This window comes from Humulus lupulus, chromosome 5 (assembly GCF_963169125.1).
Source record: "Humulus lupulus chromosome 5, drHumLupu1.1, whole genome shotgun sequence".
NCBI classification, from domain to species: domain Eukaryota; kingdom Viridiplantae; phylum Streptophyta; class Magnoliopsida; order Rosales; family Cannabaceae; genus Humulus; species Humulus lupulus.
In genome coordinates, this window is record NC_084797.1 from 153,553,491 (window position 1) to 153,566,194 (window position 12,704).

General features: G+C 34.9%; 1 non-coding gene across 1 annotated transcript; it reads right to left on the reverse strand.

Annotated features, from left to right (window-relative positions):
• Positions 1 to 8,366: 8,366 nt before the first annotated feature.
• On the reverse strand, positions 8,367 to 8,472 carry LOC133781214 (small nucleolar RNA R71). Its single transcript, XR_009870002.1, has one exon. It is a non-coding gene; the product is annotated as a small nucleolar RNA R71 (small nucleolar RNA).
• Positions 8,473 to 12,704: the final 4,232 nt, after the last annotated feature.

The window sequence follows — 12,704 nt, forward strand, 5'->3', positions numbered from 1 at the left end:
ATTGCTTGAACCATTGCCTGGCCAGTCCAACCAGAGTTGAAGGGAACACCAAGCATTTCAACTCAGGTCTGATGTTATGGGCCATCTCAGAGTATTAAACATTCCCAAGTGGTCGGACGGATCTCCATCTCCATCAAATTTTGATAAATGGGGCATCCTGAAACCCGGCGAGTATAGTGTTGCTGCGATGCTAGGGGTGAAGAGCTCGAGCTCATCCCTCGAGTCATATTCGTCCTTTTCCTTCTCTGATAGGAGTCTTTTCATTAGCTCCTCCATCTGGGCTAGCCTCTCGAGGATTTCATCCTTGGCTCCCTGGGGCTGTTCGACAGCTCTCGTTTGGTCGTACACGTTTGGCGGGTTTTGGGACATTCCTGCTAACACGTACCATGGAAGGACTTCCCTTGTGGTGAGTGCTACTAACTCCATCGCGATCTGGATTTTTCCTTTGTGAATTCAGGCGATCTCGCAGGTCAGTCTGCAGATCAACTTGGGGATCTAAGTTGAACTCAGCTGATTCCTCAAGTCTGCGCTGGTCCTATCACTTCGATGGCTCTCCGTCCAATAGCTTCCATTAGAGAAGATCAGAGCTTGTGGTCGAGGATGAGGATCTGGGATATTTCCACGTGCTCACAGGGCCTGGATAGGGACGGTGGGAGGAGGATTCCTCCTGTTGTTTCCGTAGGTAGGAACGTCTCGAGAAAAATGGGGTGGGGATGGATGCCTTATCAGCGATGGAGGATGTCTAATTGGTGAGGCGATTCTCGTCCCATCAGGTCGGACCAAGTTAGCTCGCGGTCGCTCTGCTCCATCATTCCTGATTCTCTATGTCTTGCAATCTGATCGCGGTACAGGGAAGTCAGTTGTGGCCTGCCGTCTTTGCGAGTTTTCCCTTGACCCTCTACGTGGGTTGCCATGGGCACTCCTGGGCACGTTTGATGGTGGTGCTGAACTCGGAGTCGAGGCCCTGACCGACCGGCTAGCCCATTGACAATCCCTGGGAAAGTTGTCAAATGGGGTTCTTGGTGATTGTGCGGCACGGGGGTAGAACTTGGAGTTGAGGTTCTACCCGATCGACTTGGCCTTGGTCGACTATCCCAGCGAGACTTACGAGTCCCGCCTTGCCTCTTTCCGACGTTAACGTCAGTTGCAAGAAGGGGTAGCCGAGCCAAGACCTCCTCGATTTGCTTGTTTTCCTTGGCTAGATGGCTTCTCAACTGTATGTTCTCTAACTCCACTACAGTCAAGTAATCCGGGTTCGGATTTGGCGATAGAGGCGCTGAACTTCCCATGTGGCCGTGGCCCGTCGGTTGCTTTCCCGACTGTTGCTAAATTTCTGGGCTTTGTTCATCAAAAACAGCAGTATGGTGAGCCTCCTGCCCACCATGCTGATCCATTTTGTTATCGTGCTTTGAACGAGTGACCACCATGATGAATTTTTTCCCTGAATCTTTCTCAGTAGCACTAATTTCCAACTCTCAATGAAAGCACCAAACTGTTGACGCGGTTTTTCGCCAACAGTGAATTACGAAATTAGCTGGAATAAACTAATGCTTAAGGATAAACTCTAATAAGGATAATAACACTTAGGGATGCTCGGAATAAAATATTAAGAACTGTAATGATCCAACTACTCTAGACTTTGGACCATTAACGACAACTATACATAGACACTAATCTTTAATAAAACTTACAAGTGAAATAATCATTACTTTATTAAAGACTTGTAAAAACAAATGTTAAATTACATAAAACTTAAAGTAGGATATGGGATCCCATTGTTTCAAAAGAAAAATATAACATAATTGTAAATAAAATTGATTACATAATAAAGTGCGAAAAAATACATATAAAACCATAAGTAAAGAAACTTCATCCTCGAATCAAACTCTCAGTCCTTTGATTCCATTCCTCCTCAATACACATTCTCAAGCTTCCAAGAACCTTTCCCGCCACCAAAGCTATTTTCCTGCCCATATAAACATAAAGGAGTGAGCCTAATGCCCAGGAAGGAAAACCTGACACGTAAACCACATACATAAAATTCATAATGTAACATAAAACATATCATAAACATATGTCATATACATACTATAATGGCCATTATTACTTGGGGTCCCATAAACTAAACAAGTCATATGCCCATTAGATTTGTGGGGCTTGCTAGCTAAGCAAGTCATATGCCCATAAATTTATTGGGGCTTGTTAGTTATACAGGTCATATGCCCAAGTCTACAAACATACATAGCATCATATAAATCATAGGTTAATCATAACACATAAATTATAAGATAACACATAACATGACATATAGAATCCTATCATATTTTCCTTACAAAAGTACCGGGATATGAGATCAGATTTGGGACTTTGGAACACTCCTAAAAACCACAAGTGGAAGGGCGAGTATACTAAAGAGAATGAGATGAAAAAGAATGGATGAACTATACCATCAAGAAATATACTTACCAAAAACCTTATGTTCAAGATCTTAGATTTCCTATCCAAGAATAAAGAATAAAGTTAGGGTGTTGAATAGAAAGCTATAAGAACTTAAAGAAAAATAATACCAAATGAACTAGAGTTTGGAATACCTTGAATGCTTCTATGACCAATCTAAACCTTGAACCAAAATGTGCTATAAACCTTACTTCCCAAGTGTTTGGTAAGCTTATAATGATTAAGTTTATAATTCTCAACCCAAGTGTTTACACTCTCGCAATAACCTAGCAACTAGCAGCCTCTGAACTTAGCTTGATGAATGAATAAATGGCTGGGTACTAGGTCCTATTTATAGAGTTAGAGAATAAAAAGATCTTCATTTAACTTGAATAAAAATAATGACTTTTTAAGTGAAAAATATTTGAATTATCGTTCAGCAGAGGCTGAAGACTCGTTCAGAAAGATGCTAGACTTATCAAGAGGTTAAGGATTTAAAATGAGAATGTTTTCAAAAACTTTCAAAATACACTAAGGGAGCTGATATATCGCCCCTTGTAGGCGATATATCGCCTGGGCCAGCATGCCCGAGGTGATCATGAGCAATTTCGTGTTTTTCGTATCCCCGTACTGCGATATATCGCCCCCTATAGCTGCGATATATCGGCATACGCTGAATATTTAAACACAAAATTACACAATTTTAGCTTAATCTGAATTGGGTAAACAGCCTTGACTAAGTCCTCTAACGTTTTCAAAGCTGCTGACAGACCCTAGGATATTCAAATATTACTCTTAATAAACTTATTCCTCAAAAATACTTAATTATCATTAAACATACACATGAAAAGTGTTACTTTCTTATTGGGTCCATCTAAACCTTATAATATAATAAATATCACCATCAATATCAGTCATATTAATCAAACCTTAGGTTAAAATTAATATTCTTAAACTATAGGTTAAACTTAGAAAATCTACAAGTGTTACTATGAGTGTCCAAATAAATCCCGGTCTGAACCAAAGTCCACAGTCATAAAAATACTACTACCATTACTATTATACTACTATCTAACTAGCTAAGTAAAGTTCTTGGACTCTACAAGAACACTCGTTCCTTTTTATGTGGTTCGGGGGCCAAAACCCCCTAGTCCACGAGTCGATATTATTACTGTATATCTCTCTGTATTTTGGCAGAGTATTTGCATTACAGAGAAAGAACCCAACCCCTTTTTCTATCCAAGGTCTTGGTATTTATAGAAGAACCATCCCAGGATAGGTGTTGGGGTCATCACGTGAATATACATCCTTTTTGTGACATGTCTTGTACAAATGATGAATATTACAATATATATTAAGGTAAGGTCTAATCATTAGGTAAAACTGATCAGGGATCGTCTGGCATAATCAGGCATGTGATGTCTGATTAGGCACGTTTATGTTACGTGTCCGAGAATTCGGGGATAAACGTGCGGGATGTCTGATCACTCACGTTTATATTGTGTATCCAGGTTTATAAACGGCAGATCTTCAGCGTGCCCCGACCTGAGCGTAACGCCAGCTCGCGTCTAGGGTGGTGCGCTTTATATGTGTGTCCAGCTCGTGTCCTACCTCTCCGTATTCTTCAACTCATGCTATTTTTCCCAGGGAGTCTCACTACCCTTGCAAAGGATATATCAACCCGTGGATCATCTAGCATTGTCCTTTACCAGCCAGTTGTACTCGAGCTGCATCAAAAGACCCGGGCAGAAATATCAGGACGTACAATAAGGAATTTATATCTTGTTTTCCTATGGAAAATATCCTATGAATAATTAAATACATTTATATATTTTCCTGGGTTAATTTTCGTACTTTCCAAGGATAGTTATCTGTAGGAAAAAAAATCATTGGGTAAGTTATCGCTCATTTCCTTTTTTAGGAAATTCTTTGCAGACTCAGGGATAAGCTGTCTCCACGGATTGCGGGGCTGTCAAGACAGAATCAACAAATTGGAAATCTCCATCAATCAAGAATATTATCAATATTCTTGCTTTTATTGTGAATTTTTTTCTCAGCCTTCTGAGCACGAAATGGTCTCTATAAATAGTGTTCTAGGATGTTGAGAAAAGGTGAACTCTTTGGTGTATTGTTTTGTGAGTGAATTATAATATTTGTGAGAGTTCACACTTTGTATTCAATATCACAATATTCACGTGTTCTTGTAATAAAATGAGTGTTTAGTTTTGTGGTGAGTTTATACCACATTCATGAGTAAATACAGGTTGTAATTTGAACACAATTCTTGAAGTCTTCTGGAGGATATTTTTACAAGGCTTGCTTCGGGAGGATGCAAGCACTCGCTAACCATTGAAGGGAGTTCAAGTGGTTAAGCGTTTCAATTAAAATCAGATTAGTGAAGAGAAGTACAACAAAGTTGCTGCAAATATCAAGAGAGAGTCTTGTTTTGTTTAAGTCAATATTTATGTACTTGTGATTCTTTATTAATTTGTTTTATTCTCTGACGTGGCCCTAATGAGTAGGTTATTGATAACACTACAAAATAGAGTTATTTTACCATATTTTATATGCTAATTGTTGCTCAGTTCTTGAGTTTTTAATTGATTTGTTAAGTTTTTAAGTAATTTTGAATTTATTTGGTTTATTTTGATTTTATATATTTTTATGTGTTTTTATAGTTATTTTGTTGTAAAATGTTGTATTAATTATTTGAATTATTGTTGTTTAATTTGAGGTAAAAAAATGTTGTATTATTGAACTTATATGTTAAATATAAATTATGTTATAATTAACATTTTAGAAGAATTAACTTGATTTATTTTATAAAGAAAATATTTTATTATGATTTATTTTATGTTTATTTTGTTAGGGAATTTGTTGCATTTTTGTGCTTGAAAAACAAGAAAGGAAAGAAAGCTAAAAAAGAAAGGAAAAAAGGTGGCATTTCTGAAAAGCCAGGCCTAACCCGTGCACCTGCCTCTCCCAGCCCATGGGCCCACCCAGCTCCCTCCACATCCGCCTGGGCCACCCCGTCCAGCCAGGCCCGAAGCCCCTGCCCAGCCTTCCTAGTTGTGGGCCTGCCACCCCAGCTGCCTCACTCGGCCCAGTACACACCCAGCCGGCCTGCAAGCCCACACTTCCTCTCCTCTAGCCTTCGGCTGCCCCCTGGGCCCGCGTCAGGCCTGTTTCTCTTCCCAGCCTGCTGCTCCAAGCCCACAGCCTGCCACAACCCAGCCACCAAGCCTCCTCTTTGTTCTCCTTGAGTCCATAAATTGTCCCCTTGTCACTTTGTCCAAAAATGTCAATTTTTACCCAATTTTTCTACAACATTTTACCCAAAATCATCATCACTCCTACAATTTACCCCTACTTGCCATATTATTATTAATTTAATTAATCTAATCAATTTAATTAACTTAAATTGATTATTTTAATAAACTCATTTTGGCTATAAATATGGAATTTCAAGACCATTTTGGGGGTGCTTAATTTTTGGGTAACCATCATCTTTTCTACCATTTTCTCTCTACCATTCCCTCTTCCATTTTAGTATTTTTCAAGAGCATTTTCAAGTATGTATTTTATTTATTTTGTAATTTCTATTCTAGTTATGTGCTTCTAATCTTTTAATAAGATTATTAAGATCATGATGAAGCAACTTGTAACTAGATAATATTTATGTTGTATGTTGATTTTCCTTGTAATGTAAGAACATTCATGGATTTTTCTTCTTCATATATGTCTTTCATCTTTAATATCTCATATTTTAGATTGTTAGATAATATTGCACTTTTTTCTTCATTTTGCAAAACATAATATTCTTTGTGTAAGATGTGTCATTAAATTGTACATATCCAATGCTTAGAACAAAAATATTATGTTTGGCCTTATAAATAATGTTATTTGATTTTTTGTTGTTTCATTAGATTGATTCACATTAAATACTTTGAAATTATACTTTTTTGAAAAGTGAAGAAAAATCCTATTTTTTTAGAAATAATTTGTTCTTAAAAGTATAAATCTATTTGGAAAATGATAGTTTGACTTATTTTAACTATCACTAAAACTTGGGAATCAATATACTAATAAATATTATTAGACTTATATTTTGTGGATTCTAGTATCTTAATAATCTTTTCTATTAACACTTATTTTCAAATCATTATTGGTTTATCTTTATTCTCTTAAATAGCTTTATTTTAAATCTTTTATACTATGTTCATGACATTAAATCTCATAAATCTTTAGAGCTAGGTTAGAATTTATTAATTTTGGTTTAAAATAGTTTTCTTTTTTTATTTTAGACAACTCATTTGGGTTCGACATCCTTGCTTACACGATCACTATTCTATATGAACGATTCATGCGCTTGCGATATAAATATTTAAAACATACCCATTTTGGGTCCATCAAGTTTTTGGCGCCGTTGCAGGGGAGTTGCAAGAAAGGAAACGAAATTTATCTCAAGGTTAGTGAATTCTTCTACTAGTTATTTGAATTTTTGCATTTTAAAAAAAATTATATATACAAAAATATAAAAATATATATTTATATAAAAACTAAAAAAAAAAGATAAAAAGAAAAGTTGGGACGGTTCTACCACCCATAAAAAAAAACTTACTTATATATTTATATTTATTGTTTTTTTAGTTGACGGCACTTGTGCCTCCTTTATATCTTTTGAATTTTTATAGTTGACGGCACTTGTGCCTCCTATCTATCTTTTTAATTTTTATAGTTGATGGCACTTGTGCCTCCTAATTTTGTTGTAATTTTGTTATAATTTTTATTTCTTGTATTTCTTTGTTAGTTGACGGCACTTGTGCCTCCTAATTTTGTTGTAATTTTCTTTATTTATCTTTGTGTTATTATTATTATTATTATTATTTTTTGTAATTTACTAGTTGATGGAAATTTTGCCTCCTAGCTAGTTGATGGCAATTTTGCCTCCTAATTTTTATCTTATGTTTGAGTTGATGGCACTTGTGCCTCCTACTTTTTACCATATTTTTGTTACGGTTGATGGCATGCTATGCCTCCCTACTCTTGCCTATTTTTTTTTATAATCTTATTTAATTTTACCTTAGTTTTCTTTGTCTTTTATTATATTATTGTGCAATTATGAAAAAAATACTTGAAAAGAAAAACATAAATCTTGTCCTTTCACCATAAGCAATTTTGGCTTAAAGGAAATTTGAACAAAATTCTCAATCCGCCTCTACTAATTAACCTCGGGGAGTTGTTAGTAGTGTGCGAGTAAGTGGAATCAAATAGGCATGGGGACAAGTAAACCATAAAAATTATATTGTTGTGAAATCTCTTAAAATTCTAAGTATGCTCTATGGTTGCGGTTTTAACTGATCTTCCACATCAGAAAATTGTTTGTTTGAGATCATCTTTGTTGCCTTGTTTGTGAAAATCGTATGCATCATTAGGAACGTAACTCTAAAAATCGATTAGTAAAAAGGCATTTATCTTTGTTTGAAATTGAAAGTGTTAGTAAAAATTTGAGCATTATGGAACCAATTGCTAATATTACTGGAAATCCTGTTGATGAAAATGTTGTGCCTGAAAAAACATTTCTTGAGTATTTTGCACCTATTTCATCTAATGCTCCTTCATGTATTATTCTTCCAACCAGTTATGCTACTCATTTTGAGCTTAAACCATCAATCATTCAATTGTTACCATCTTTTTATGGGTTAGATAGATAGGATCCTTACATGCATGTCAAAGATTTCTTAGAAATTTGCTCAACATTTAAATTTCAAAAAAATTATGATGAGTCGGTCAAACTAAGATTGTTCCCTTTTTCATTAAAAGACAAATTGAAAGCTTGGTTAAATTCCCTTCCCACGGGGTCTATAACTACATGGGATCAACTTTATAATAAATTCTTGCTGAAATTTTTTCCTATCTCTAAAACTGATAGTCTAAGGAGAGAAATCTCTGAGTTTTTTCAAAAAGATAATGAAGAGTTTTATGAATGTTGGGAAAGATTTAAAGATTTATTATTAAAATGTCCTATCGTAGTTTTGAAAAATGGAGACTTGTAAAATATTTTTATGATGGTTTGACTCCCTCTAATCGTCAAATGATTCAAACTATGCATACCGGAAAATTTTTAAAATTTCAAGGACAAGAGGCTTGGGACGCCCTTGAAGATTTATCTGTCAATTCACAAAAATGGAATTATGTTGATCCTAGGTCTAGGTAAACTAATTCCCCCAAAAAGAGGAGGAAGGTATGAAGTAAAAGATAAATTAGACTTAAGAACATCCTTAGACAAATTAGCGAGAAAAGTAGAAGCTTTAGCCATAAGCCAAACTATAAATTCTCCAATACAACCAAGAAAAGATGTTTGTTCTATATGTTCTAGTCCATGCCATAATGCCCAATCATGTCTTTCCTACCAAGAAGCCTTTTCAGAAGAGGCTAATTCTCTTTATGCTTATGGGAAACGAAATGATAGCCCGTTTTCATCTACTTATAATCCAAATTGGAGAAACCATTCAAACTTTTCATGAAGACAAAACCAACCTCCAATGAATCAAGGGCACCAATACAACACGCAAAACCAAACTCATGCCCCACAAAATCAACCATATCCTCAACAAAGGAAACATTCCTTAGAAGATACTTTACAACAATTTATGCAATCCACTCAACAAATCCTACAAAATCAGTTTCAATCAATTACCAAACTCGAGACACAAGTAGGATAACTCGCTACTGCTTTAGTTGATAGAGAAAAAGGAACATTCCCTAGTCAACCTATCCCTAATCCAAAAGGTCAATATGAGATAGGAAAGTCTAGTCATAATGGGGAAGTCAAATCAATTTCAACTCCTAGGTTTGGAAAGAACATTGTCAAACCCAATTACATACCCGAGGTTGAAAAAGAAAAAGAAAAGAGTAAGCCTTCTAGTTCTAATGCCAATGACTCTTCAAATAAGGAAACTCCATTCCATCCTTTCATTCCAAAAGCCTCATTCCCTCAAAGATTACTTCCAATTAAAAAGGCAGCCAATATAATGACATCTTAGAAGTTTTTAAGCAAGTTAGTATCAATATCCCTTTCTTAGATGTCATTAAACAAATTTCTGCCTACTCTAAATTCTTAAAGGATCTTTGTATTGTTAAAAGAAACACTAATGTTCCTAAAAATGTGTTTTTAACTGAACAAGCTAGTTCCATTATTCAATATAAGAGTCTTGTTAAATATAGAGATCCTGGGTCTCCCACAATTTTATGCATTATTGGTGATCATTTTATTAACAAGGCTTTACTTGATTTGGGTGCTAGTGTGAATTTATTGCATTATTCTATTTACAAGCAACTTGGTCTTGGTGAACTAAAATCTACTTCTATAACTCTTCAATTAGTCGATCGTTTTGTGACAATTCCTAGAGTCATTATAGAGGATGTGTTGATAAAAGTTGATAAATTTTATTTTCCTGTTGACTTCATTGTTCTTGATACTCAACCTGTGGAAAATGTGCATGCTCAAATTCCTATCATTTTAAGTAGACCATTCTTAGTTACATCTAATGCAATCATTAATTGTCGTAATGGTATTTTGAAGTTATCTTTTGGAAATATGTTTGTTGAATTGAATGTATTTAATGTTGCTAAATCTATTGAGTGTGAGGAAGTGCATGAAGTTAACATGATAGATAGTATTTGTGAAAATGATGGAAATGACTTACTTGACTTTTGTGAAAAATACTTTGGTATGAGCTTGCATGTTGATGATTTTAATGATGATTTGAATTCTTTGCTAGAGTATATACCCTTAAATGAAACCAAAGTAGAACATTTTTCACCCTTAGATCATGTTCAATCAATTTCTGAGTCTCCAAAGTTAGACCTTAAACCTTTGCCAGAAAATTTAAAATATGATTTTCCAAGAGAGTCTGAAACCTTACCTGTTATCATAGCATCCGCCTTAGATAAAGAACAAGAAGATAAATTGTTAGATGTCCTTAGAAAACATAAAGAAGTCATAGGTTGGACCATTGGAGACATTAAAGGAATTAGCCCATCCATATGTATGCATAGAATCCATCTAGAAGAGAATGCTAAAATCTCTCGGGACTGTCAAAGAAGGCTAAATCCAAATATGAAAGAAGTAGTTAGAGAAGAGGTCATAAAATTATTAGACGTAGGTATCATTTACTCTATTTCTGATAGTCAATGGGTTAGTCCAGTTCAAGTTGTGCCTAAGAAGTCAGGGATCACAGTTGTTGAAAACGAGAAAAATGAATTAATTCCTACTAGAGTACAAATGCAGTGGAGAGTGTGCATAGACTATAGAAAGTTGAATAATGTGTAACAACCCAGCTATTCTAGACCTTGGACCATTAATAACTACTATACTTAATCATAAGAAAATGTACATATGAAAACATCATAACTTTATTAGATAAAGAAAAGGTTTGAATACATAAAAAAAATATGCGTTTAGGATATGGGATCCCATTGTTTTAAAAATAAAAACATAACATGATCTAAATAAATTAATGACAAAACTAAGTGTGGAAAAATACATAGAAAATATAATTTAAAGAATTAAAGACTTCATCCTCTAATCGAACGCTCGGTCCATCGATTTCATCCTGCCTCAATACACATCCCCAAGCTGCCAAGAACCTTTCCCGCCGCCAAAGCTATTTTCCTGCACATATAAACATAAAGGAATGAGCCTAATGCCCAGCAAGGAAAATCTAACAACATAAATCATATACATAAAATTCATACCATATGCTAAAAACATGTCATAAACATATACCATAAGCGTATCATAAACATATGTCATATATACTACAATGGCCATTATACTACTTGGGGCTTGTTAACTAATCAAGTCATATGCCCATTAGATTTGTGGGGCTTGCTAGCTAAGCAATTCATACGCCCATAAATTTATTGGGGCTTGTTAGCTATACAAGTCATATGCCCAAGGCTATAAACATACATAATATAACATTTCATAATACAACATAAGATAACATATAACATATAAAATCCTATCCTATTTTCCTTACCAATATACCGGGATATGAGAACAGAATCGAGACTTTGGAACATTCCTAAAAACCATAATAGAAAGGTGAGTATACTAAAGAAAAGGGATGAAATGAACGAACTATACCATCAAAAAGATACTTACCAAGAACAATCTTACATTCAAGATCTTAGATTCCTAACCAAGAATAAAGAATACGAGTTAGGATTTGAGTAGAAAAACTATAAGAATAACACAGAAAGGAACTAGAAGAAGGAATACCTCGAATGCTTCTATAACCGAACTACACCTCGAACTGAAATATACTATGAACCTTACTTCTCGAGTGTTTATTAAGCTTATAGGGATAAAGCTTATAACCCCAACCCAAGTGTTTATCACTCTAAAAATAACCTAGCAGCTTGCAGACTCTGAACTTAGCTTGATGAATGAATAAATGGCTGGGTACTAGGTCCTATTTATAGAGTTCAAGAATGAAAAGATCTTTATTTAGCTTGAATACAATAATGGCCTTTTAATTGAAAAATCTTTGAATAATCGTTCAGCAGAGGCTGAAGACTCGGTCAAAAAGATTCTGGACTTATCAAGAGGTTAAAGAATAAATTAAGCTCGGTTTCAAAAACGTTTAAAAATCTGGCACTACAGCCCATATATCGCCCCTAGTAGGCGATATATCGCCTGGGCTAATATGCCCGAGGCTCGTCGAGGTGGCCGTGCGAAGTTACGTGTTTTTCGTATCCCCGTATGGCGATATATCACCCCCTAGTGCTGCAATATATCGGCATACGCTGAAATATTATACGCGTAATTGCACTTTTTCAGCCTAATTTGAATTGAGTAAACAGCCTTGACTAAGTCCTCTAATGATTTCAAAGCTGCTGGCAGACCCTAGGATATTCAAATATTATTCTTATTAAATTTATTCCTCAAAATACTTAATTATTCATTAAACATTCACATGACAAGTGTCATTTCCTTATTGGGTTTATCTAAACCTTATATTATAATAAATATCACCTTCATAATCAGTCATATTAATTAAACCTTAGGTTATAATTAATATTCTTAAACTATAGGTTAAACTTATAAAATCTATAAGTGTTACTATGAGTGTCCAACTAAATCTCGGTCTGAACCAAAATCCACAGTCCTAAAAATACTACAACTATTACTATTGCTACTACTATCTAACTAGCTAAGTAAAGTTCTTGGACTCTACAATTCTCCCCTACTAAAAAGA